The sequence below is a fragment of the Tupaia chinensis genome, unplaced genomic scaffold (genome assembly GCF_000334495.1).
Source record: "Tupaia chinensis unplaced genomic scaffold, TupChi_1.0 Scaffold000313_1, whole genome shotgun sequence".
NCBI classification, from domain to species: domain Eukaryota; kingdom Metazoa; phylum Chordata; class Mammalia; order Scandentia; family Tupaiidae; genus Tupaia; species Tupaia belangeri.
Genome location: NW_006159806.1, coordinates 2,844,374 through 2,869,993, shown reverse-complemented (window position 1 = coordinate 2,869,993; position 25,620 = coordinate 2,844,374). Strand labels below are relative to the sequence as shown.

At 35.6% G+C, this 25,620-nt stretch overlaps 1 long non-coding RNA gene across 1 annotated transcript in view; it reads left to right on the top strand.

Moving 5' to 3' along the window:
- Window positions 1-16,469: 16,469 nt before the first annotated feature.
- Window positions 16,470-25,620, top strand: part of LOC114008237 (uncharacterized) — a 33,936-nt gene continuing 24,785 nt past the window's right edge. The window contains exon 1 of the long non-coding RNA XR_003549787.1: window positions 16,470-16,562. This is a non-coding gene — a long non-coding RNA (uncharacterized LOC114008237). The remainder of the gene's footprint in view (window positions 16,563-25,620) is intronic.

Below are 25,620 nucleotides of genomic sequence, written 5' to 3'. Positions count from 1 at the left end.
ATTAATATTGTTTTAATACTTAAATTGTCTGAGCTATGGCAAGGAAAGTACCTTTAGACTTTCTCTTGTGTCTTTTGGTCATGGCCGATTATTCCCCGAACATTTCTTTACTTTCTGACAAAAGAAGATATCTATTTGCTTAAAATATTTATATTTACTTATTTGAAATAGTTTGGTTCATTTGTTTACATTATATTTAGTGCAAATTTGTTAATTTCTTAAATGATGACTATAGAAAATTTTAATATGGTTCCAAAAATAAAACTGTCCGAAAAGATAGACTTGGAGAATTATTATTGCTTTCTAATTCCTTCTAACTAATTTATATTCCAATCTCATGAGTTTATTTCTTATCCTTCCTACACTTTTATCTACAAAAATTGGCTGATTCTTTATAGTTTTTCCTACATAAAAATAGCATGTTATCAATATTCAATACAGTTAGCATTTTCTTTTTACTGAAAAGTATATCCTAGAATCATTACCACACCTATCACAAAGATATTTTAACAGCTATATAATATTCTTCATATATGTATGATATTTAACCAGTATGCTAGTATATTTATTTACATTATTTTCAACATTTGCAATTACAAAACATTGCAATGAATAAGCTTGTGTAGAGGTATTTTCATATTTTTAGAGTTTAATCTTCGGATAAAGTGTCCAGTAGTAGGACTGCTAACTCAAAAATAAACATAAGTGATTTTGCTGAATACTGCCTTTTCTTGTTCCATAAGAAGTGAACACATTTGCGTCCCTATTTGCAAATAAAAGAATGCCTGTTTTTCCACAGCCTTCCCAACACAATGTCTTGTCAATATTTTTTTTAATTTTTGTCAATTAGACGACATCTAGAGTCATTTGTTTTTATTTCTCCTCAATGAGCAGCATTTCATCATACTCTCTTCTCTTGGATGAGCAATATCTTCTTGCATTTTATGGTCTTTTTATATTATTTTTCTTATGTACTGCTTATTTTTTTATTGTGTGTTCTCACATTTCACCCTAAAATTTCCAAATTTTATACTTCATCTGTAATGTTTCCACATGTTTTCACTTATTTATTAAAATTTCTTAGTGTGGTAATTGTTTTTATTATGTAAAGTTTGCTTATTTTAAATATATGTCAATCTTTTCTTTCATTGCATCTAGATTTTGAGTCAAATTTTTAAAAATATCTATCCTATGGGGCCAGTATTTGGCATGGTGGCTAAGGCACTAGACTCCCACATGGCTTAACATGCTACAAGCCCTAGGCCCACTTGAAGATCACTCCAGTCATGTGTGCATGTGTGCCTCAAATCCCAAGAGAATAGAGGAGAAGGGACTGTGGTGTGGCCATCTCACTAGAAGGGATTGATTTCTCACTTTTTCTTTCTCTGTCTCTGTGTCTGGTGAGCACAAGTGCATTGTGGGAGAAAAATCTAAAAAAGAATTATCCTATATATCATTGCTCTACTATTATATGGCTTTTTAAAAGTTTAGATCTTGAATACATTTATAGTTTATTCTTGTTTATGGTTTGAGGTATAAGTCTATATTTTTTAATCACTACCTTATTTAACTTTATTATTTTATTTATTTTAATTTGACTAAAGATGGACAGAGCAAGAGAGAGAGAGAAAGAGGAAAGGGATAGAGAGAGAAAGTGAGAAAGCAAGCCGTCAGGTCAGAGACTCGAACCGCGATTGCCCATGTGAGAGTTCAGTACCCTTAACCACCATGCCACCAGCCACCCCAGAAGTTTATCTTTTTAAATGGTTTCTCAATTTCTCTAGCAGCATTTATTAAGTGTATTTACCCAAATGATTGGAGATGTCCTTCCATGTATTAAAATTTTGTATATGCTTGAATCTATATATTATACATCTATTTGATTTCAACTGGGCTATCTGTCTTTACATGCCATTATCACACAAGTATAATTGTCAAGGTTTCAAAGTTTTAACACATGGTAGAGATAATATTCCTCTTAGCTCTTCCTTCTAATAGTCTTGTATGTTTGTTTTTTCAATAAGACCTTTACTATCTACTTATCTTGTTTGAATGAAAAAAATTGTAATTAATCTGAGTCCCTCATGATTCTTAGCAAGATGTTGAACACACAAACATAAACTGTGCATAATAAAGACTTAGCAATGAATAATGAAGAGTCATTTTATTTTATGTCGTTCATTTTGTTTTTATTCCAACAAGCCTTTATGAAGCTTGTTTTATATAAGCATTCACTGTAAGAGATGAAAATAATATAAAACTTGCAAAAATATCATGTCTGCTTTAAAAAGTTTTATTTTGACTTCTAATATTTGAAAATAATAGATTCATAGAGTTCTGTATTTACAATAAAACATTTCTTCTAGAAATTTAGAAAAAAACAGGGAAATTATATATATATAAACATATACCTGTGTGTGTGTATATATATATGTGTGTGTGTATGTATATATATGCGTATATATATATATATATGTATATGATATGCATAGCTTCTGATTTTAAGTGTTTATTTCATGTTCATCATACCATACCAAGAACAGTAAAATAATTATGTAAAATGTGTCCAAAATTTGATTCAAAGACTAGAAGGTTAAATTTAAAATGTCAACTTAAACTAATTAATTATTGGTTTATATTAGTTTGCTTCCTTTTTTGTTTAATTTTATATTATTTTTACAAATATTGCAATTGGCATTAATCTTTTTTCTGGATATATTTCTCTGCTACTATTGTTTATTTAGGTATAATATTCACTTATAAGTTGTTGGAGCTCAGTACAGACAGACATATCTTAAGATTTCAAATGCTAATGCCCAATATCGGTAAGGAATGAAGAATTCAAAATGCAAAACCTTATAAAATACAAATGGTAGTAATTATAATAATTCCTAATATTTTTAGTGTTATTACGTGCCAAGCACTGTTCTAAATTCTTTTAAATAATAAGTTATTTTATTTAAAAAGTCACTCTGACCACATTTTCATTAGCCATGAAACTACTCTACTTCAAATAACACAATAAAAAAGAAAGCTGTATTTTATTACACTGACAAAGGCATAAAGGGAGCCAATTTGGTAATGATTCTGTTGATTAAACTATTAACATAGGGAAGAGATTAAGAATCAGGATTTATAAGGGTGGTCTGTCTATGTGCTCTTCTTTAGCTTCTTAGAGCTAATGTTCTCCATTTGACCATACACTCACACACACACACACACACGCGCATATATATAAAATGAAGAGATATCAGAGGTTTAATTAGGACTCTAGCAGATTCATATACTTTGTGAAGATAATTCTTCATGCTATTGTTTGCTTGTTTAATCATCAGGAAGGCTCTGGCTGCTAAATAGGCATTAGCTCTGGTAATATTCTTCCTTTCTTCCTTCCTTCTCTGTCTTTCTTTGTTAATTTTTGCCAGAGTGGATATGCACTTGCTGGAGAGACACAGAGAAAGAGAGAGAGGAAGAGGGAGAAAACACCCCTCATAGGGGAGAGGGTGGGAACACTGCAATCCCTTTGCCATCCTCTTAAGATTCTGGGCACTCATGCACAGGTGCTGGTGGTTGTTAAACTGACAAGACTCAAACAGCACAGCCAGCCATGTGGGATCCAGCCACCTCATCCACAGAATGGCCCATCCATAATCCTATTTCTTCTTAAGGTTTTCACCTTAAGGTTCATGCACTTGCCTGGGAAAGAAACAGAGACACAGAGACACTGAGAAATTACTCCCAGTGGGCATGACCATGCTGCAGTCCCTTCTCCTTCACTCTTCTCTCAGGATTTTGGGTATGCCGGAAGAATTTGCTACGATGAAGTGAGGCCTAGGATTCCTCTAAAAATACAAGACATTTGCAATAAGCAATGGAAGTAATACTCTTTTTTTTAAAAAAATATTCAACACAGAAAAAATTTTATGTACATTTTATTTATTTATTTATTTATTTATTTATTGGAGTGGTTTTTGTTATAGGGTGCATGCGCTTGCCAGAAAAATAGACAGAAAACAAGAAATCACCCCCCAGGGGGATGGCCATGCTGCAATCCCTTCTCCTCCATTCTCTTCTCGGGATCTTGGGCACACAAGCACATGCACCTGGCATGAGTTTGAGCCATTGTGTACAATAGCAAAACCCCAGTGACTACATGGGAGTCCAGCGACATAGCCCTTTATGTACATTTTATATTTAGCATTTTTTCCAAGTGATTGTGTCAGTATCATAATTAAATATACCACATTTTCTCACTAATCTGCAATACCTTGTCTGTTATAAACAATTTTCCACATACATATAGATTTATAACTGGACTGACAATTCTTTTCTTTGACAATTTGTCTACTTGAGAGAAATCCTGTTGCCTCAATTAACATAAGTATATAATCAATAATGATATCTAATCACACAAATTGCATCATTTCTTAAGATTGGATTGGTGATTACTAGACTTTTGTTCTTTCATATAAACTTAAACTTTAGAATTAGAAGTAATACTCTTAATAGTTCATAAGCATGATTTAAAATTGTGGGCAATATTTTCGTACTTTTAGGTAATATTTGCACTTAATATCGAAGGGATGGCTAAACTTGTGCTACATCACAAATCAACCCTGATTGCCTTCCAGTTTTCTGGGGAGAAGGCTGAAAGATGCCAAAGGAGAGAAATAATAAAATTTTATTTGCCATGCTTAAGCCTGAGTAACAAAGCTGAGACTACTAGAAAAGTGAATTAAATATTAAAAAGCACCACCTATTTCTCTCTAAATGGATGTCATCAACATCTGTTTGCCATTTCAATTCTTCCATTCCCACCCTTCCTCCACACATGCATATGCGTTACAAAAGTCTACCTCATACCTATGACCTCATCAGTTTGAAGCCCCCAAAATATATCTACACATCAAACAAGAGGAAATCCAGTCAGATGTGAAAGGAAGAGACTGCACTACTTGCTCTTCTGCCACTGTTGTCCTGGCCAGAGCCCAGTCCCCAGTTTGGCTTCTAGAGGAATGGAAAGATGGAGAGTGCTGAGTTGGCAGTTTCTCTCTGTTGATAGCAGACCATGTCCACAATAAACAAATGACAGTGGCTTCAGAACTTCTGATTTCGCATCTAATGTTTATTCTTCTATATCTGCAGCAAACCAGACTGCATTTTTAACATTTTTTCACCCATATATTTTCTTGTCTTTTTATTTTCTCCATTAAAGGAGATGCTAATAAGCAGCTCAAACTAAGAAAACACAGTAAATGTAAAAGAACGATCTAGAAACACATAAAATGTGAAATTGCAAAAGAAATAACTGGTATTGAAAATTTTGGCATGCTATTTTCATTTAACCCTAGGTAATACTAACAATAAAAATTTGTATAGATGACCTTAGAAAGTAGTGACAATTGGGGCCAGCAGGTAGTATGGTGGTTAAAGTATTGGACTCTCACAAGGCTGATGGCAGTTCAGGCCAGAACCTGGAAGCTTGAGAATCATGCCAGGTATATGTGAATCATGCCAAAATCCCAAGAGAAGAACGGAAAAGTGATTGTGGAGTGGCTATCCCCTGGAGGAGGCGGTGGTGGGACCAGTTTTCCACTCTCCCCTTCTGACTCTCAGGGGCAAACCCATAAGCCCTATGGCAAAAATGTTAAAAAGAAAATAAAGGTGTGACTGTCAGATGAGGTGTGTGTGGAGGAGTGGGGCCTGACGAAGGACATTTGGAGAAGGGATGTGGAAGTAGAACATTGACGGGATGGGGAAGTGTGGTGTTATCGGTTGAAGATATTTTGAACAACGGGACTGGGGAGAAATGTTCACAGATTGAAATGCTCACATTGTAAGCTAAACAATGCGATTGAATGTATATACAAAAAAAGAAATAAATTAAAAAATGCAATGATACATATTTATATATATTGATAGTTTATGAACATGTACAAACAAACAACAACAGTAATAAAATTTGTTTTAACAACTTTTTAAATGTAAAAAAAAAAAAAAGTAGGGATAGTCTTTCTATTGTGGAAAACGTTACCAAATAATATCGAGACTATCCAACTCAATTTGTATTTCAGACACAACGAATTATTTTTTGGTTTAATTTATGTCCTAAACTTTGTATAAGACATACTTTTATTCAAAATTATGTTTATGTGAAATCAAAATGTAATCGGGTAGGGACTAACACGTGGTATGGTGATTAAGGAGCTGGACTCCCACATGGTCTACTGTGATTCAAGCCCCAAACTTAGTGACTTGAAAATTATGCCAGGGGCGTGTGTGCGCATGCCCTAAACCTGAAGAGGACAATGGAAGAGATGGAATTGTAGCATGGCCATCCTCCTCGGTTGATGAGTTCTCACTTTCCCTCTCAGTTTCTGGCAAGTGCGCATGACAAAAATCTTAAATTCTTTTATGACAAAAATCTTAAAAAAAATGAATGCTCTGAAATTATATTTAATATCTATCAACTCAAATCAGGAATCATAAAGTTTAGCATGTCTCTGAGAATGCAAGGCCACAGCATTTCATTTCAGAACTTCACATACTCAAATGTTTAGATCTGAAGTTGACTTGGCTTTAATATAGGCACCCCAAGCCAATTGATTTCATCCTCAGATTGGCCAAAAAGCATTGGGAAGTCTGATTTCTTAGGTAGATGAGGAATGCTCATGAATAGACCTATAAAGCCCATATACGCTGAATTTTTAGGGTGAGGATGTGACCCAGGTTTTATAAGGTTGCTATGGAGAGATTCTTCGACCTACTCATAGTATAATTATGACACTTGACAATAAATAACTTTATACTTAGTGAAGGGACTTATCTGTGCATTGTGAATAATTTTTAATGTTAACAATACAGGATTATAAGTAAGTAAAATCAAAGAATCAGTTAGCTTCTAACATGCACACTCATGCATGCACAGAATTTCCCCATGTTAAAGAAATTTAAAAATTAATGTCTTTTCCCCTACTATTACTTGTAAAAATAGGAAATGAAGGGATCTTTCTGGCATTTGTTCCTTAACAAACAAATGACATGTTTACTAAGATCTCTCTTCCTCCCTTAAAGATGATTCATTTACAATGCAGTATGACAATTCTGCCTGCTCTAGATGTCTTATTCTGCAGTATTCATAAGCATTTGTTGCTTCACAACCAGAACAGAGGCAGTTAATGATGTCCATAATGCTCCATCAACATGACTTAAATTCAAAGATGTTTGCATGTATAATATTCACACTGGAAAAAAAAAAGTGATAATTAAGAGTCTGAAGTATAAAAGGGTAATGCACTGTCCTCTTCCTCAGTGGGGAAGTTCATTAGCAGTGGAATCATGTCATTTGCCCATCTGTTCATAATTGCATTCACCCCAGGAACTAAGTGAAGGAAGTGACATCACATAGTCCTTATATACACAAGTTCGTAAATCACATGTATGTTCTTATCTGCATGGATGATCAGAGAGGAAAAAAAAAGGCGAAACAACAAACCCTACTAACAAGAGTAACAACTAACTGAGATTTTTTTTTTTTCGAGGTTAGCCTTTTTTCAACCTTAGCCTTTTTTCAAGCTTAGCATAGGCAAATGACCTCATTAATTTTGCAATCTTGACAAAATATTCTCTCTAGGAAATCTAACAGGAAAAAAAAAAAGATGCAACTGCTTGTGTGCACTATCAAGGCCATATTGTGGGGGTAATTATCTCTCAACTGGTTGGAGACACACCTCTTGTTTGTATGTCCTAAACATCGGGTGCTTAGCAGCTGCTGTAATATCAATGGGAGAACGAAACAGGCCCTCATTAGATTAGCACTGAGCTTATTGCTGGTGCCAGTCTGATTATTATTGGTGACTAAACTGGCAGATTGTCAGGATGCCTCATGGTGAGATGAGCTTTTGCAGCTCTTTGTTTGTAGTTATTATAAATAATGAAGTGAAAGCAATCCCTTGGGCATAGTCTTGTCTCAGAGGTTTTTTTTATTTTTTTATTTTTTTCTTTTCTTTTCTTTTCTTTTTTTCTTTTTTGTGAGCAGCAATCAGCTAGCAGAGGCAGCATTGGTAAACAACTTCTTATTTTAAAAAATGATATCAATTAAAGCATGGGGTGTGGTTTCAAAGAGAACCTGTTAATTATTTAATGTCACCTGCTCTGATCAGGCCCACCAATGGAAAATGCTATTCTTTTGCCCCTGTACACTTTGCCTGTCATGAACACCAGTGGAAAACAGGCTTCCAAGTGGTAAAAACCTGTTTTTCATTTTAAATAATCCGCAAATGTGAGACATTACATCATAGTCTTAAATGCAAAACAGATTTTCTTACTTTCTTTGGAAAACAGTATTGAATCCAAAGCTTGGACGCTGCTGTGTTACAAACTAGTTAGAACTGGTTAGGTCGCCCGAATAAAATGATCAATCTATCTATAAAATGATTCAAAAGCATTTGACACACAGTGCTATCGTGTATTTGAAAAATGAAGACCGGAATTGAGATTGTAATATCCACCTGAGCAAATAAAAAATGTTATCTAATTAAATGAACTGAAGTTTGAAACAGTATCTGTAATATTGAAAAAATTATAAGAGCAATGCTTTACCTTACTTTACCAGTGTTAATATATGCACAATGGTAGAAGACAAATAGCTTTAATCAAATTCTAGGAAATAAAATATATTTTTTATATTTGAGAAGTGTTATTCTTTGTGGATTTAAGGCATAGGAATATTGACTCTAAATTATAATATCTGTATAGCAAAGAAGTTTTTTTTTTAGAACCCAACCACCCAATTTGCTTGTTATTGTTATCATTTTTCTAAGTGTAAAGTAAACTCAAGGAGGCTGGATGATTTTTCCAGCAAAATATCTATAAATAGCTCCTAGCTGAATCTAATCCTCTTATGTTGGTTTGTGAGGATTTAACGTGAATCACTGTCTTCTAGTACGACATACCTTTTTTTTAGGAGAACATCTCTATGATAACGGGAAGTCATCCAAAAAATGAGAGTGGGATTTCAACCATTTCCCCAGAGAGCAGAAATGAATGCACCATGGGCTATAATTTGCACAATTTGGTTTTGCTCTTAAACAGAAGAGACAGTTGGCAGTACAAATCATGCATCCACAGCATCCGCGGAGTTTGATGATGCTGGAAAAGTCTTTAACTTCCTCTGTATTCTCACCGTCCTCAGTGAGTACCACATCTAAACTCATTACTACGCACCTTAGAATTATCTCTGCAATCTCCCACAATCTCACCTACATATTAATTTTCTATTTTTTTATTTTACTTCCTACACTTTATTAAATGATTTAGATGCTTTATTATGTACCAAGTCATTTTTGGAAGTGCAGTGCCATTTGATGAGAATCATGGTTGGGTCTATATTTTTGTCAGTCAAGCAAAACCAAAAAAAGGAAAAAAAAAATGACTGCAATCACTTAGAAATGTACATAATACATATAGAAACTCTCACAAATGCACCTATACTGCTAACTTTTCAACACTAGCTCTTTCTTCCAAAGTAACTGAACTCTCTGTCTTACAGAAACCATCATATCAAAGGCAGATTTGTATGAGAGACAAAGCAAGTTATTTTAGTGGGAATCACGTGAAACATGTGTTACCTGGGGTATCAATATAGAAACAGTCTGTTTCAATTTGTCACCAACAATAGTCAAATATTGAAACACTTTCAAAAATTCTCTCATCTATATTTTATTAGATCATCATTTTAATATTTTTCTTCAATAAGATTAATCATTTTTAAGGGAATTTTTTTCTATAAGTGTGTGCACTCACCGGAGAGATACAGAGAGACAGAGAGACAGAAAGTGAGAAGTCACCCCCCAGGGGGATGGTCACACTGCAATCTCTTCTCTTCCATTCTCCTCTCAGGATTTTGGGCACATGAGCACATATGCCCAGTGTGAGTTTTAAGCCACTGGGTCCAAGACTTGAACTGTGCTTGACCATGTGGGAGTCCAGGGATGTAACCATTATGACATCTGCTGGTCCCCAAGTTAATCATTTTAAATATTTGACAGAAGGCAGTTGTACTAGCTAGAGAGAGACAGAGAGAGAAGGCAAGTGAGAAAGCACTTCCCCCATGGAGTTGGTCATGCTGTAATTCCTTCTCCTTTTTGGGATTTTGGACATGCATACACGCTTCTCAAGAGGCCAGGTTGGGGCTCCCACTTTGCCACTAGCCATGTGGGATCCAGCTGCATTCTTCACCAGACCACAAACTGACCCAGAATAATCCTTTTTAAAGTATATACTTCAATTGATCCTTCAGTATCGATTATTTTATAATTACAGCTATATTTAAATATTTTTAAGAGTCTCTATTATTTAAAGAAATTGACAAGATATTATTTATTTAGTTTTATTATTTTTTTTAATTTGCTAAAGGGTACATATGCACTCGGTACAGAGAGAGAGAGAAAGAGAAAGGGAAAGTGAGAACCCAAAGTGTCCAGGTCTGGAACTCAAACTGCAGTCAACCATGTAAGAGTCCAGCACCTTAAACACCATGCTACCTGCAGGCACCAAGAACATACTTTTAAAACAGAATTATATGACTCAGAAACATGACAGGCAATAGAATTTGTTTCAAAAAATGGAGTAGGATTAAGGATAACTTTAAACATCTATAAAAATATCGCTTTGGAAACTTATAAACCCTTGATAAACTAATATATGTAAGAAGTGCTATTTACATATAGACAATTTTTTGTGTACATTGAACATTCTAATTTTTGGTTGCATTTTGGTTTAATTTTAAATAGACAGAAATAAACACTTATAATATGTATAATTTTTATGACCAATCTTTTAACTAATTAGCAAAAAGTATCACTGGAAATAATTACACACAAATTACTGTTTCTAAATATTGCTAGTAATGAAAATATATAGATATTTGAACACTAGTTTGATTTTATTTCTCCTCCAAAATTTGAGTAATGTGTATGCTCAAAACCTTTGGAGGAAGAAAAAGAATTCTTACAGCATATTTATATTTTTTTCTTCAAGAGCAAGTGTAATAGGTATTAGGAATAATTTCCTCAGGTGTCAGGAATTCTCCATAAAACATATAGAAAGTACAATAATGTCAATTTACTAGTCACATAAACTCAACGAAGTATCTATTCATGCCTTATTTTATTCTTACTTAAATTACACAATTTGCTTATATTTTAGCTTTCACTTTTTGTATGTGTGTGTGTGTGTGTGTATGTGTGTGCATGCACATGCACATATATGTGTGTCGGAGAGATGTGTCAGAGAGAAAGTCTCTTTAAAACTTAAAAATTTGCATTATGTTGGGACCAGCAGACGATATAATGGCTACATCACTGGACTTCCATGTAGTCGACTGCAGTTTGAGTCCTGGATCCGACAGTTTAAACACACTGGGTGCATGTGCATGTGTGTCCAAAATCCTGAAAGAAGAATGGAAAAGTTGTGTGATCATCCCCACTAAGGGGGTGATTTCTCTCTTTCTGTCTCTGTCTCTCTGTCTCTCAAGCAAGTGCTTGCACCTCATAGCAAAAATCTCTCAAAAAAGTTGGCATGATGTTAAATGTTCATCATAAATAGTATTTTCCTCTCTACGTTAATCTCTCAGAACTAGAAGTAAAAAGGGGTTTAGCAGCAAGACTCAAGTCCTTCCAGTTCCTAATTCAATAAAAGCTAAGCCTAGAATTGTGGTATCACCCCCCATGTCTGACTTAGAAGAGGCATCAACAGACCTTTTCTGGAAAAGGTCACATAGTCAATATTTTCAGTTTTGTGAGTCATCGGGTCTCTCATTACTACTTAACACCACAATTACTGTAGGAAAGCAGCCATAGACAATGAGTAAATGAATCAGAGCTGTTGTGTTCCAAGAAACCTTTATTTGTGGATACTGAAATTAGAATTTAATATATTTTTAATGGGTCACAAAATAATATTCTTTCTTTAATTCTTATAAATAATTTTAAAAATACTTTTGAAAACCCTCATTCTTAGCCCATGAGTCATATAAATGCAAGTAGTAGGCGAGATTTGGGCCAGGATCAGTTTGTTAATATTTACTCCATAGTATCAAGTGTGCCTTCGCAGGGGTAGTGAGGATTGGGGTACGGGTTTGTTCTTAAGTCCAAGGGACCATACAAGTCTATGACATTAAAGTCTATAATCTCATGTGGCGATTTCCAAGAGGAGTCTTTAGCGTATATGACTTTCAGGCTAGCACTTGCCAATGTACATTGCTTAGTGGGATAGTAGTGAACCAGTACAACTCAGTCTATCTGCTGAGTTCCTACTGAACTCAGACAGATTCATGTTTAAGGCACTAAGGCACAGGCTTAGAAAACAACTCTAGACAAAGACATTACTATCCCCATCATCATCATCACATAGCTTTCATCATTTTTTTCAGATTATTATTATTATTCTCAGTATTGTTTTAAACATTCAATCACTATCATTTTGCTTGTAAAAAGACTTTACCCAACATAAATACTTCTCAGACCAGTCCAGTTAAGAATACTGTACATGTTATCATCCACAGGTAATAAACCATTTCTGTGATCCACTAATGTCATGCCCCTCTATTTATTCTCTTGCTATCCTTCTCCACACTCTTTAATTCTCCCTCTTCTCCCTCCCCATTCCACACCGTCTTCAGCATCGCTAGCTATTTTCACTGCTTATAGAGATCCAATATTTTAATCTCCAACATAAAGAGCAGATTGTCGGTAAGTATTAAGTGGATACATACAATATCTTCCTATCATATCCTGCCTTGCTTCACTGAGTAATATATCCTCCATATCTGACCACTTTCTATCAAATGCCAGGGTCTTGTTTTTACAGTCTTGACTGGTATGCATGGTATTCCTTATTGAAAAAGAAATGTAATACACTGCAAAGTTGTATGTGATTCAATGAAATATGAACAAGATTATGATAATAATAAACTTTTTAAAAAAGAAAACAACTATAGCCCAGTAGCCACTGACATCTTATCTGTTGTGCATGTTCGGCATTTTACATGAGCCTCAGTTTACTCCTAGGCAGCCCTGACCTCATCTCATATTACATGACCCACCTGTGGTTTCTTGACTACCCAGAAGGTTGAGGACATTAATTTATCACTATTATCATCTATACTAGTCCCTACTTAAATAACTTTGTGGTTTGTTGATGAAAATTATTAGAATTGTTAGAGAGCATAGGAAAGCAATGATTTTGGGAAATCTTTATCCATCAGTGTCTCATATGATAATGATCTTTTGGTTTCCTAAGTGTCTCATAAGAGAATAGGTCTTGGACACAGGAATGTTTGAATCAAATATTACATCTACTGTTTATTTGTTTTGTGACCATAGACTAATACTTACCTTTAAATTGTTCCCTCAACAGGAAAGTAGTTTAGTAGTGTTCTATTACATGTAACAACATAAATGACTACCTGTGCCTGTTTCTAAACATTTCTATTCTGGTGTTACAAATTATGGCAAATGTAGTCACTCAAAATGATACATATTTATCAACTTGTAATTTTTGTAGGCCAGAAATTGGGCATGGCTTATTTGGGTTCTCTACTTTAGAATGTCACCACACTGCAGTCAAATGACTGCTTGAGCTGTGACCTCATCAGGTGATGACCTCATCAAGCAATGACTCAGGACAGGTACACTTCCAAACTCCAGCTGTCTGTTGACTTGTGGCTGCAGAACCAAAGTTTTCTGGGTTTTACGTAGAAGCTACTCGCAAGTTCCACAACTGACCTAGAGTTCCTTGGTATGTGGGTTTTTCCAATATGACGACTCAGCTCATGAGAGCTAACTTCTTTGAAGCCAACATCTAAGCATTTCTGCTATCAGAAAGATCTACCATATGATCCAGCAATCCCACTCCTTGGTATCTACCCAAAGGACAGTAGAATTCTTCAGTGGAAAAGTGCTTGCGCATTGATGTTTATTGTGGCACTATTCACGATTGCTAAGTCATGGAACCAACCCAAATGTCCCTGCATGGAGGAATGGATTGAAAAACTGTGGCACATATACTCTATGGAATACTACTCAGCCATAAAAACCAATAAGACCCTGACTTTTGACAGAAAGTGGAAGAATATGGAAGATTTACTGCTGAGTGAGGCAAGCCAGGCTATGAAGGAGAGACATTGTATGTCCCCACTTAACATATACTGAATGTCTGCACTCTATGACTGAAACTGATTGACTAATGGTTGTACAAACACAAGAGATGGGTGTGAATGTAAGATGAGGCGTGTGTGGAGGAGTGGGGCCTAACGAAGGACATTTAGAGAAGGGATACAGAGTTAGTGCATTGACAGGATGGAGAGGTATGGTGCTATTGGTTGAAGATATTTTGATCAATGGGACTGGGGAGAAAGTTCACATATTGAAATGCTCACATTGTAAGCTAAACAATGAGATTGAATGTATATATAAAAATAAATAAATTAATTAAAAAAAAAGACTCTTGGTACTAGCAGTTAGCATAATGGCTATGTCACTGGACTCCCATGTAGTCGACCATGGCTTGCATCCCAGACCCGGTTGCTTAAAACTCACGCCAGGTGCGTGTGCGCGTGTGCCTAAGATCCAGAGAGGAGAATGGAGGAGAAAGGATTACGGCGTGGCCATCCCCCCAGGGGGGGTGATTTCTCGCTTTCTATCTCTGTGTCACTCTGGTGAGCGCACATGCCCTATAGCAAAAGCCTCTCAAAAAAAAAAAAGAAAGTCAGTACCTTTTGTAGGGCTTTTGCTGTTTCATGTGCTTTAAACTTTTGTGTACAGACGACATCTTTCTTTCTTTCTTTTTTTTTTTTTTGAGAGGTTTTTGCTATAGGGTGTGTGCACTCCTCAGAAAGATGGAGAGACAGAAAGTGAGAAATCACCCCCTAGTTGGGATGGCAATGCTACAATCCCTTCTCCTCCAATTCTCCTTTCAGGATCTTGGGGGCACACACACACACACACACACACCCGGTATGAGTTTCAAGCCACCAGGTCCAGGACTTGAACAGAGGTCGACTGCATGAAAGTCCAGCAACATAGCCATTATGCCAACTGCTGGTCCCCAGAATACATCTATATCCTATTAAAAATACTTGTGTCCTCCTGTCGTATATTCTAATTCACTAAGTCTAAAATAAGAGCTAGCAATGTGCACTTTAAGCAAGTCTTTTAGGTTTTCTGGTGCAAGCTGTACAAGAAGCATTTTTAAAAACAAAATCTAGAAGTCCAGCAAGCAGCATATTGGTTAAGGTGTTGGACTCCCAGATGGCTCACTGTGATTCAAGTCCCAGACTCAGTGACTTGAAAATAATGCTAGGTGTGTGTGTGTGCCCAAAATCCCAAGAGAAGAATAGAGAGGGGATTGTGGTATGACCATATCCCCTGAGGGATGATTTCTGATCTTTCCTTCTCATTGTCTCTCTCTGGTGAGCATATGCATCCTATGACAAAAACCTTTAAAAATATCTGTAAGGTAAAATAAGATGACCTGACTGTATCTATGAGTTTGGTTATTTCTGTTATCAATAAGAATGTGTGATGGTCAATTTGTGTCCATAACTATTTTTTAAATAAATTCAATATAGAAGATACAGTAATATGTAACTCATGTTAATAACATTTATTCATAAAGCAGTCAATGTCAATCCATGAAAAAAATGTCGGTTATACAGTCTATGTAAAAAGCCATCCCATAACACAAATGAGAAAAGAGGTGAAAGAATGCTGAATAAAAGAAAACTGGGATGCATTCAATAGAATGTAATTGAAAATGTACTTCCTGTGCTCTGTAAACTATTAATAAATTGTCTACAGTCTTACTATGAAAGAGCTTAATATTTAATCAAAGAAAATTGGAGTGTATTTAAAACCACTAATAAGAAACCAAGCAAAAAATTGAGTAGTAAGTAAATTATTAGCACTAAATTAAAGATACATAAACATGTTAACTAAATCTAGGACTATGTTCTGCATTTGACTATTCAGAGACATATTCAGTCATTATTATATGACCTATGATTTGAATGGTATAACTGGCCAGATGATCCAGAGACAATACATAATTAGGTAAGGAGTGTGATATATTGTAAAGAAGATGAACTTTGAACTTTGAAAAGATAAAAATGTGATTTAAAATTGAACTCTGTCCCTTGACACTTATGTGATAAAATATTAAACATCTTCTTCAGAATATCTGTATGTCTGGGACCAGCAGTTGGCGTAATGGTTATGTTGCTGGACTTCCATGTAGTGGACCACGATTTGAGTCTCGGACCCAGTGGCATAAACTCAGGCATGGGGCATGTGCGTGTGTATCCAAGATCCCATGAGGAAAATGGACGAGAAGGGATTGCGGTGTAGCCATCCTTCCTGGGGGCGTGATTTCTCGCTTTGTCTCTGTTTCTCTCTTTCAGGCAAGCACACACGCCCTGTAGTAAAAACTTCTCCAAAGGAAAAAAAAAGAATATTTGTATGTCAAATCATGGTAATATGTACGGTGGCTTTTGTGAGAAACAGGTAAGTGTGCATTGAAGCCTAACATTCATAAAAAGTATGCAATAGATATTGGCTTCTTTACCCATTTTTCTCGTGTTTGAGTGTTCCTTAAAGGGAAAAAAGAAGTCAAGAAGTCTTGCAAGTCTTTCAGATGACTTTATTATGTAAAATGGAAATTTCCTGGACTTGATACTATTTCTTTCCATTATTTGGTTATCTTATAAAATACAGACATTTTGGGGCCAGTGGATGACACAGTGGTTAAGGCTAGACCTTTTGGGGACAGTGTGATGACACAGTGTTTAAGGCACTGGACTCCCACATGGCTGACCGCCATTGGAGTCTCAGGCCCAATGTCTTGAAACATACCAGGCATGTGCATATGCCTACACAAAGTCTTGAGAGGAGAATGGAGAAGAAGGGTTTACAGCATGGTCATTCCCCTGGCAGGGTGATTTCTCACTTTCTGTCTCTCTATCTTTCTGGCGAGATCCTGCGCCCTATAGCAAACATCTTTAAAAAAAAAAATGCAGACCTCTCTCATGGATATTTGTATTTGTGTGTGTGAGCAATGTGACCCAGAGATCTGACATGACAATCCCTTCTAATACAGAACTTCTGAGAGTCTAGGATGGTAAAGATCAGTCTATCGTATTATTAGAGCCTGAATCAGTGAGTGAGCATAGGGACAGCAGAGATGTTTTTAATCTGGTTAGGACTATGCATACTACGGACAGATTAGACCCTATTTCTGCAGTATTTATGCTTCACAGTTGTCCCAATTGAATTTTTCTAAGAAATTCAGTTTTTTCTTAACCCTTAATGATTATTTTTCTTTTGAACAAGAGAAAATGCAAGTCAGAGTCACTTTACTCATCAGTGTGTCTAAATTTGCCCAACTCAAATTTTGAGGCACTACTTCTTGGGTAGTTGTTGTGTCCCAAAAATGCTTGGAATACATTTATATCATATATCTGGAATTCTCTGAAATGGCAGTCATATATCCTGTGGTACTTATATAGTTTCCTCATCTCATTTTCTGTATCCTTTTATTCACTGTGAGTTTCTGACTTGACCCCTATCCTCTAAACAACCTATCATGTCTTTTAGCCACTCTTTTCCTTTTTATTTATTTATTTATTTATTTATTTATAGTTTTGTGCATCACTTAGCTTGAAGAGTGAATTTACCCAATATGAATAAACTTCATGCCAGTACTCAGCAGAAAATCCTCCATATTCATCCACTTTCTATCAAATGCCAGGATCTTGTTTGTTTGTTTGTTTAAGACTGAGTAGTAGTCCATAGAATATATATGCCACACTTTTTCAATCCATTCACTTTTTTTTTTTTTTTGGAGAGATTTTCACTGTAGGGCGCGTGCGCTCGCCAGACAGACAGAGAGAGACATAGAGACAGAAAGCGAGAAATAACCCCCCAGGGGGGATGGTCACGCCACAATCCCTTCTCCTCCATTCTCCTCTCGGGATCTTGGGCACGCACGCACACACGCCCGGCGTGAGTTTTAAGCCACTGGGTCCGGGACACGAACCGCGGTCAACTACGTGGGAGTCCAGCGACATAGCCATTACACTAACTGCTGGCTCCCAATCCATTCACTTTTTAATGGATATTTGGGTTGGTTCCATGTCTTAGCAATTGTGAATAATGCTGTAATAAACACAGATGTGCAAGTGCTTTTCTGACTGAGGATTCTCATATCCTTTGGGTAGATTCCCAGGAGTAGAATTTTTGGATCATACGGTAGTTCTATTTGTAGATCTTTGAGGAACCTCCATATTGCTCTCCACAGTGACTGGATCAATTTACATTCTCACCAGTGTAGGAGAGCTCCCCTTTCACCACAGCCTCAGAAGCACTTGTTTTTTTGTGTGAGTTTAAGCCACCAGGTCCAGGACTCAAACTGTGGTCAACTACATGGGAGTCCAGCGACATAGCCATTACGCCAACTGAATGTTGATTTTGTACCCAACCATTTTTACTATTTTAATATATTACTTTTAGAAGTTTTTTTGTAGATACCTTTGGGTCTTCTAAGTAAACAATCACATCATCTGCATATAGAAATAATTTTGTATCTTTATTTCTCTATTCGAATGCCCCTTATTTTATTCTCTTTTCTGATTGCATTGGCTAGGACTTTAAGCACTACCTTGAAAAGGAGTAGAAAGAACAGGCAGCCTTGTTTTGTACTGATTTTGAGTGGAAAAGCTTTGAGCTTTTCCCCATTTAGTATAATGTTATCTATAAGTTTTTGATAGATGGTTTTTATGGTGTTGATAAATGACTCTTCTATGATGATTTTGCTGAAAGTCTTAATCATGAAGGAATATTGTATTTTGTCAATTTTTTTCTGCATTGGTTGAAATGATCATATGGTTTTTATCTTTATTTCTGTTAATAAGATGTGTTACATTTATGGTTTTGCATATATTGAACCACCCTTGCATTCCTAGAATAAAGCCTATCTGATCATGGTGAATACTCTATTTTATATGTTTTTGGTAACTATTGGCTAGTATCATTTTGAGAATGTTTTATCTATATTCATCAGAAATATTGGTCTATAGTTTTCCTTTCTAGTAGACCCCTTATCTGTTTTGGGTATGAGGAAATAGAGGTTTCATAAAATTAATTTGTGAGGAAGACCAGCAGTTAACATAATGGCTATGTGGCTGAACTCCCATGTAGTCAACTGTGGTTCAAGTCCTGGACCCTGAGGTTTAAACTCACACTAGGCACGTGTGCATGTGTGCCCAAGATCCCAAGAGAAGAATGGAGGAGAAGGGATTGCGACGTGGTCATCCCCCCGGGGTGTGATTTCTCGCTTTCTGTCTGTCTCTCTGGCAAGCACAGGCACCCTATAGCAAAAGCCTTCCCCCAAAAAAGAAAAACAATAATTCCTGAGGGTTCCATCCTCTTGGATCTTTAGAGATAATTTGAGTAGAATGGGAGTAAACTCTTCTTTAGAAGTTTTGTAGATTTCAGAAGTGAACCCATCAGGACTTGGGCTTTTCTTTCTTGGGAAGGTTATTACTGATTCAATCTTATTGCTTCTTATGGGTCTAGTCAGACTTTCTATGTCCTCCTGGTTCAATCTAGATAGATTATATGCATCCAGGAATTTGGCCATCTTATCCAGGTTTTCTTGCTTGTTGGAGTATAGTTGCTCATAGTATTCTCTCATGATGTTTTGTATTTCTATCGTGTCTGTTGTAATGTTGCCTGTTTCAATATGAGTTTGATTTGTCTGGTTCCTTTCTTTCTTCTTATTAATTAGCCTAGCTAATGGTTTGTCAATCTTGTCTATATTTCCAAAGAACCAGCTTTGGTTTCATCTATTTTCTTTCTAATCCCTGCCATCAGACTTCAATGTTAGCCATGTTCCCACTTAGACTTTCATGGATTCTACTCCTTTCTTCTGAGGTAGAACATCTGAACCTGATTTGAAACATTTGCAGAGGGTACTTCACTCAACCAAGACTTATTCCCAGGAAAATAATTCTGTCTTGTATCTTTCTTTTGAATTCTTTTACCCATATGAACCTCCTTAATTGTGTCTAATTTTTAGGGGTCTATGACATTCTCTTTTTAGCTTTTCTAGAAGACTTGAGGTATTTTATACTGATGTGTCCAAAACTATTCGGAAAAGCAAAAATATTATACCAGATAAGGGGCTTTAACTTTATTTGTATGCTTTCTCAATAGGAAAAACATATCTACAAACAGAATATAACCAAAAAAGTAAGAATTGATTAAACTGTGACCAAAAAAGTAAGAATTGATTAAACCGTGAAGCAAAACAAGACTTAGTGTATATATTCATGTATTTTTACTCTTCCAATAATTACACAATATTTTACCCTCCTAAATAGAAACTTATCTAAAATTTAATGTATTGCTAGGAGAAATATATATGCAAGACATCTACTATGATCACATTAAAATACAAAGTTTAAAATCACTGAAATGTTTTATAAGCCAGTATACAAAATATGTGCGGTTCCTTGTAATACAACATCTTGCCTTTATTCATCTACTTCCATCTGGTGACAATGTACATTTCTCTTTACCATTTTTATTTTACTCATCCTGAATATGTCATTATTTGTGAAGAAAAACAATGACACTTCATAATATATATATTTTGTATATTTTTTAAATTTAAATATTAATATTGACATATTTTGCAAGCTACATTTAATAACTGGAAGCCTAGGAGTTATGACAAATAACTCTCTCAGAAGTAAAGAATAACCATGCTCCATATGTTTTCCTGTTCCAACTAGCACCATGATCCTGAGTAAATTTTCACATTATAAGGTATATTTGATTTATTTTTTGGTGGGGGGAGAGATTTTTGCTATAGGGAACATGCACTCTCCAGCGAGCCAGAGACAGACAGAGAGATAGAAAGCAAGAAACACCTTCCATGGGAATGGCCATACCTCAATCCCTTTTCTTCCATTCAACTCTTAGGATGTGGGGTACACATGGATAGGCACCTGGAATCAGTTTCTAGCCTCCAGGTCTGGCACTCAAACTATAGTTGGCTATATGAGAGTCTAGTGACAAAATCATTATGCCATCTGCTGGTCCCATATATTTGATTTAAAAAAATACAAAAAAAAAAACTGGCTCTCTGTCCCATATATTTGCTTTAAAAAAATACAAAAAAAAAAACTGGCTCTATGAAGGCAAATATTAAAAGTTATTTCTTTTTCTTTTTTTTTTTTTTGAGAGCTTTTTTGCTGTAGAGCATGTGTGCTCACCAGAAAGACAGAGAGACAGAGATATGGAAAGCGAGAAATCACCCGCCACAATCCCTTCCCCTCCATTCTCCCATTCTCCTCTTGGGATCTTGGGCATGCATGCACATGTGCCCAGTGTGAGCTTAAGCCACTGGGTCTGGAACCTGAACCATGGTCAAATACATGGGAGTCCAGTGACATAGCCATTATACTAACTGCTAGTCCCAAAATGTTATTTCTTGAAGTGAGACTGACCTGAACTTAAGTCATTTATCACTCATTTATTGATTAATTATTTTGGACTCTATGTTTAAACTAAACTGTTCATCTGTAAAATATAGATACAAAAACAGCATCATGTAGGTAGTTGTGTGAAGTAAGGTGCATAATCTTCCATACACGTTCACTAAATATTTTCAATGACCAATGTTCTTTTAAAAATACGCTTTTTAAAGTCAGAGGATATTTAATTTTCTAATTTTATCTAATATTTTATAAACATATGTTCGACTATAATATACTTTTAGGTATACACATTTAAAAAAGCATTTATGTTACTCTAGTATCATTTTGTCTCACCCCCTACAAAGAGCTTTTAACAATAGATGATATGATGAAGAGGAGCCTGCCTTTGCCTCACCAGCTGGTTCAGAAGCATTTGGTACTAGCAATCTATTATCATCCATTTTGAGGTGCTTTTGAATTTGGCCTTGGACCCCTTTTTAATTATTATTATTATTTTTTTTTGTATATTATATTTCCTAGGAATGTCAGCAAAAGAGGTCACACACCTCCACTGAATATGATAAATCAATGCAGGGTGTAAACTTAAATCTTGGTTCACAAAGGACATAGATGTATATTCTGTGATAAAAATTCTATGACATTCCATAAACTTACTGGCACACCTGACCATGCTTTCTTTCTTCCTATTCTGAAGGAGGAAGATGTACAGACAGTGCTTATAAACACTCAGATCTTTTAACTGTACTCTGGCTGTTGTGCCCTCCCACCTTCTAGAACACTAACACACTATCAATTATATTACTCTTTTCAATAAACTATGCCATCATTATTAGGTATTTTATCTATATTCATTATAAACTCTTATAATACATAAAAGATTTTTAAAAGCAAAAAAATTCTCTATCTCCTATGCATTACGAATTTCTAAAAAGTTACTAAACATTTGCTGTCACTGTTTCACAAAGTTCATTAAGTTCCCAACTTCAAATCTGTCTTGTCCTGCAGCACCACTAAACCAGCTCTTCATGAGCAATTTTGTATCCTCTCTGTGACTAAATTCACTTAAAAAAAAAAAATCCCCAAGGTCAGCATGTGGCATAATGGTTATGCTGCTGACCTCCCAAGTAGTTGACTGTGGTTTGAGTCCTGGATCTGGCAGCTGAAAACTCACACTGGGAGCATGTACATATCCAGAATCCCACCGGGAGAAAGGAGAGCGATTGCAGTGTGGCCATCCTCCGTGGGGGATGATTTCTCGCTTTCTGTCTCTTTACCTTTCTCTGTCTCTCCGGTGAACCTATATGCCCTATAGCAAAAATCTCTCTCTGAAAAAAAAAAAAATCCTCCAATATTCTACCCTCAGTCTTTGACTTCTGTGATACCAAATACCCCTGGTTTTCCTCCTACCCATAATGCTAGTCTCTATTAATAATCTTTACTGACACCCATCCTACTTATTTGAGACCTCTGAATTTGACTCTGGGCATTTTTTTTTTAATCTTTTCACTTCAAAGTATGTATTTTTCAACCCATACTTTTCTATTACATTTAAATTATAAATCCAATCATCTCTGTGCTACACATGCATGCATACACACAGACACAAGATACACACCAGTGAAGATCACACATTTCAAGTGAGAATGTCAACAATTTTTTCAACGCTCACATGGCCACATCACAGATCAGAATAGAGGACATTTCCTACATTTCAGATGTTCCCTGCATATGCATGGATAGAGTATATATTGTTTTAGGTCTAATTTCTTTCAGTCAATGCCATTCCAGTGAGATCCAGCTACATTATTATGTTCAGTAGTAACTTATTTTTTACCACTGCGAATTAATCCATTGTATGGATATACTACAGTAAATTTTTAATTGTAATTTTTATAGATATTGAGAAATTTCAGTCTTGGTTTCAATCAATAAAATTTCTAAGGACATTCATACACATGCTATTAGGTAACTTAGCATTTACTTCTGTGCAGAAAAATCTCTCTTAATCCTGTAAGCTTTTTAGAGATTTTAAGTGGTTGTATATTTAAATATTATTAAGCAGTTAAGTGGTCATTTTTTCTGAGGAGGTTGTGTGTGGGATACTACACATCGACATTCTGCTTCACTGTCTTTTTCTTAACACTGAAGATTTATCAAATGTATCAATATAAAACAAATAGTAGAGCATGGCCAAGTGTGATGAATCCTAGGTATTCAAGATTTAACTTTCAAATATCAGTAACTGTGCTTCAACCTGTTACACTAAAAAGGAAATATAAATTCATTTTATCAATTGATTCAGAAGAAGTGAAACTATAACTTCGACTCTTCATTAAAAACTGTCAGCAAATAAGAATAGATTACTAAAAACTTCTCGTCCTGTTCACTGGAATCTACAAAACTCCTAAAACAAATAAATTTATTTAAGATGAAAAACTTTCATCCTAAGATCAGAAAGAAGGCAAGATTTTTGCTCTCAGCACTTTTTAGCCTTTTACTGAAGATTCTTATCATTTTAATTAGGCAAGAAAACTAACAAGTTTTGTTTGGCCTGGTAGCCTCTTGTTAAGGTAGCCTGATCCCACAAGGATGACTATGGTTCTAATACTGTCACTGGCTGCTTAAAAACTTTTGAGTATGTGTGTGCATATCCAAATTCCCAACATGATGGACAATTGGCGAAGGGATTGTAACGTGACCGCATCCCATTTGGGGGTGTTTTTTCTTTCTCTCCTTCTCTCTTTCTCTGATTTGCTATCTTTCTCTGATTGCCTTTTAGCAATCAAACAAAATTAAAATAGAGCAAAAAGCAACTTCATGTGAAAGGAAGGCCTTTATTTGAAGATAGTATGATTATCCATATGGAAAATCCACAGGAACCCACCAAAAAATGCACTAGAGCAAGTAAATTAGATTTACAAGTATGCAAAGTATAAAATTGATGCAAAATTTTGTATTTGTGTATAGTAAATGAACTGCTAGAAAATAAAATTCTAAAATATTAATTACAATAACACAAAAATATAAAATATTAAGGGATCATTGTTAACATGTGAAACTTGTGTACTTAAAACTATTATACATTCCTCAGTAAAATTTAAGAGTAAATTGAGAAGCACAGCATGTTAGGACCAGCAGTTAGCGTAATGGCTATGTCCCTGGACTCCCATGTAGTTGGTCGCGGTTTGCCTCTCGGACCCGTTGGCTTAAAACTCATGCCAGGCATGTGAGTGTGAGTGCCCAAGATTCCGAGAGGAGAATGGAGGAGAAGGGATTGCGGTTTGGCCATACCCCCTAGGGGGTGATTCCTTGCTTTCTGTCTCTCTCTCTCTGTCTGGCGAGTGCATGTGCCCTATAGCAAAAAATTCTCCAAAAAAATTAAAAAAAAAAGAGAAGCACAGCATGTCTACTGGTTAGACTACTTAATGTTGTTAAGACATTAGTTGGTTGATTCAGTGGGATCCCAATTAAAGTCTTGCAAGTTTTGCTTTATTTAAGGGTTTGTTTGTTTTTGGTAAAGATGGATAAACCCATTCTGAACATCATGTGAAATAATAAAGATATTGACAAAAAGAATGAAGTTGAGATGCTGAAACTGCCTACCTTAAAGACTTGGTACATAGCCATTCCAATCAAGAAAGTCTTCTCCATAAAAATAAATTGATCAAATAATTCAATGTATTCTTCAAAATAATTGGTAGAGTGGATTTTTTAAAGGATACTTATTTATTCACTGGGGAAGTTTTAATGTTTTTGTTGCTGCTGTTTATATTTGTTTGTTTGTTTTGCTATAAGTCATGTACATGTGCATGAGAAAGAAAGAAAGAGAGAAGCACCTTTCAACAGGGCCTGGGCATGCAACAATTCTTCTCTTTTATCTCTCCATCTTACCAGATCCTGGGAATGTTTGCACATGCTGGCATGTCTCTCAAGATGCCATGCAGGATCTGCTCCCCTCAGCACAGTGCTTAACTGCTGCACTACAGGGTGAGCCTTGAAAGAGTGAATTTTAATAGACCCCACATGAAGTAATGATGGTTATATTTAATGGTCTGATTTGA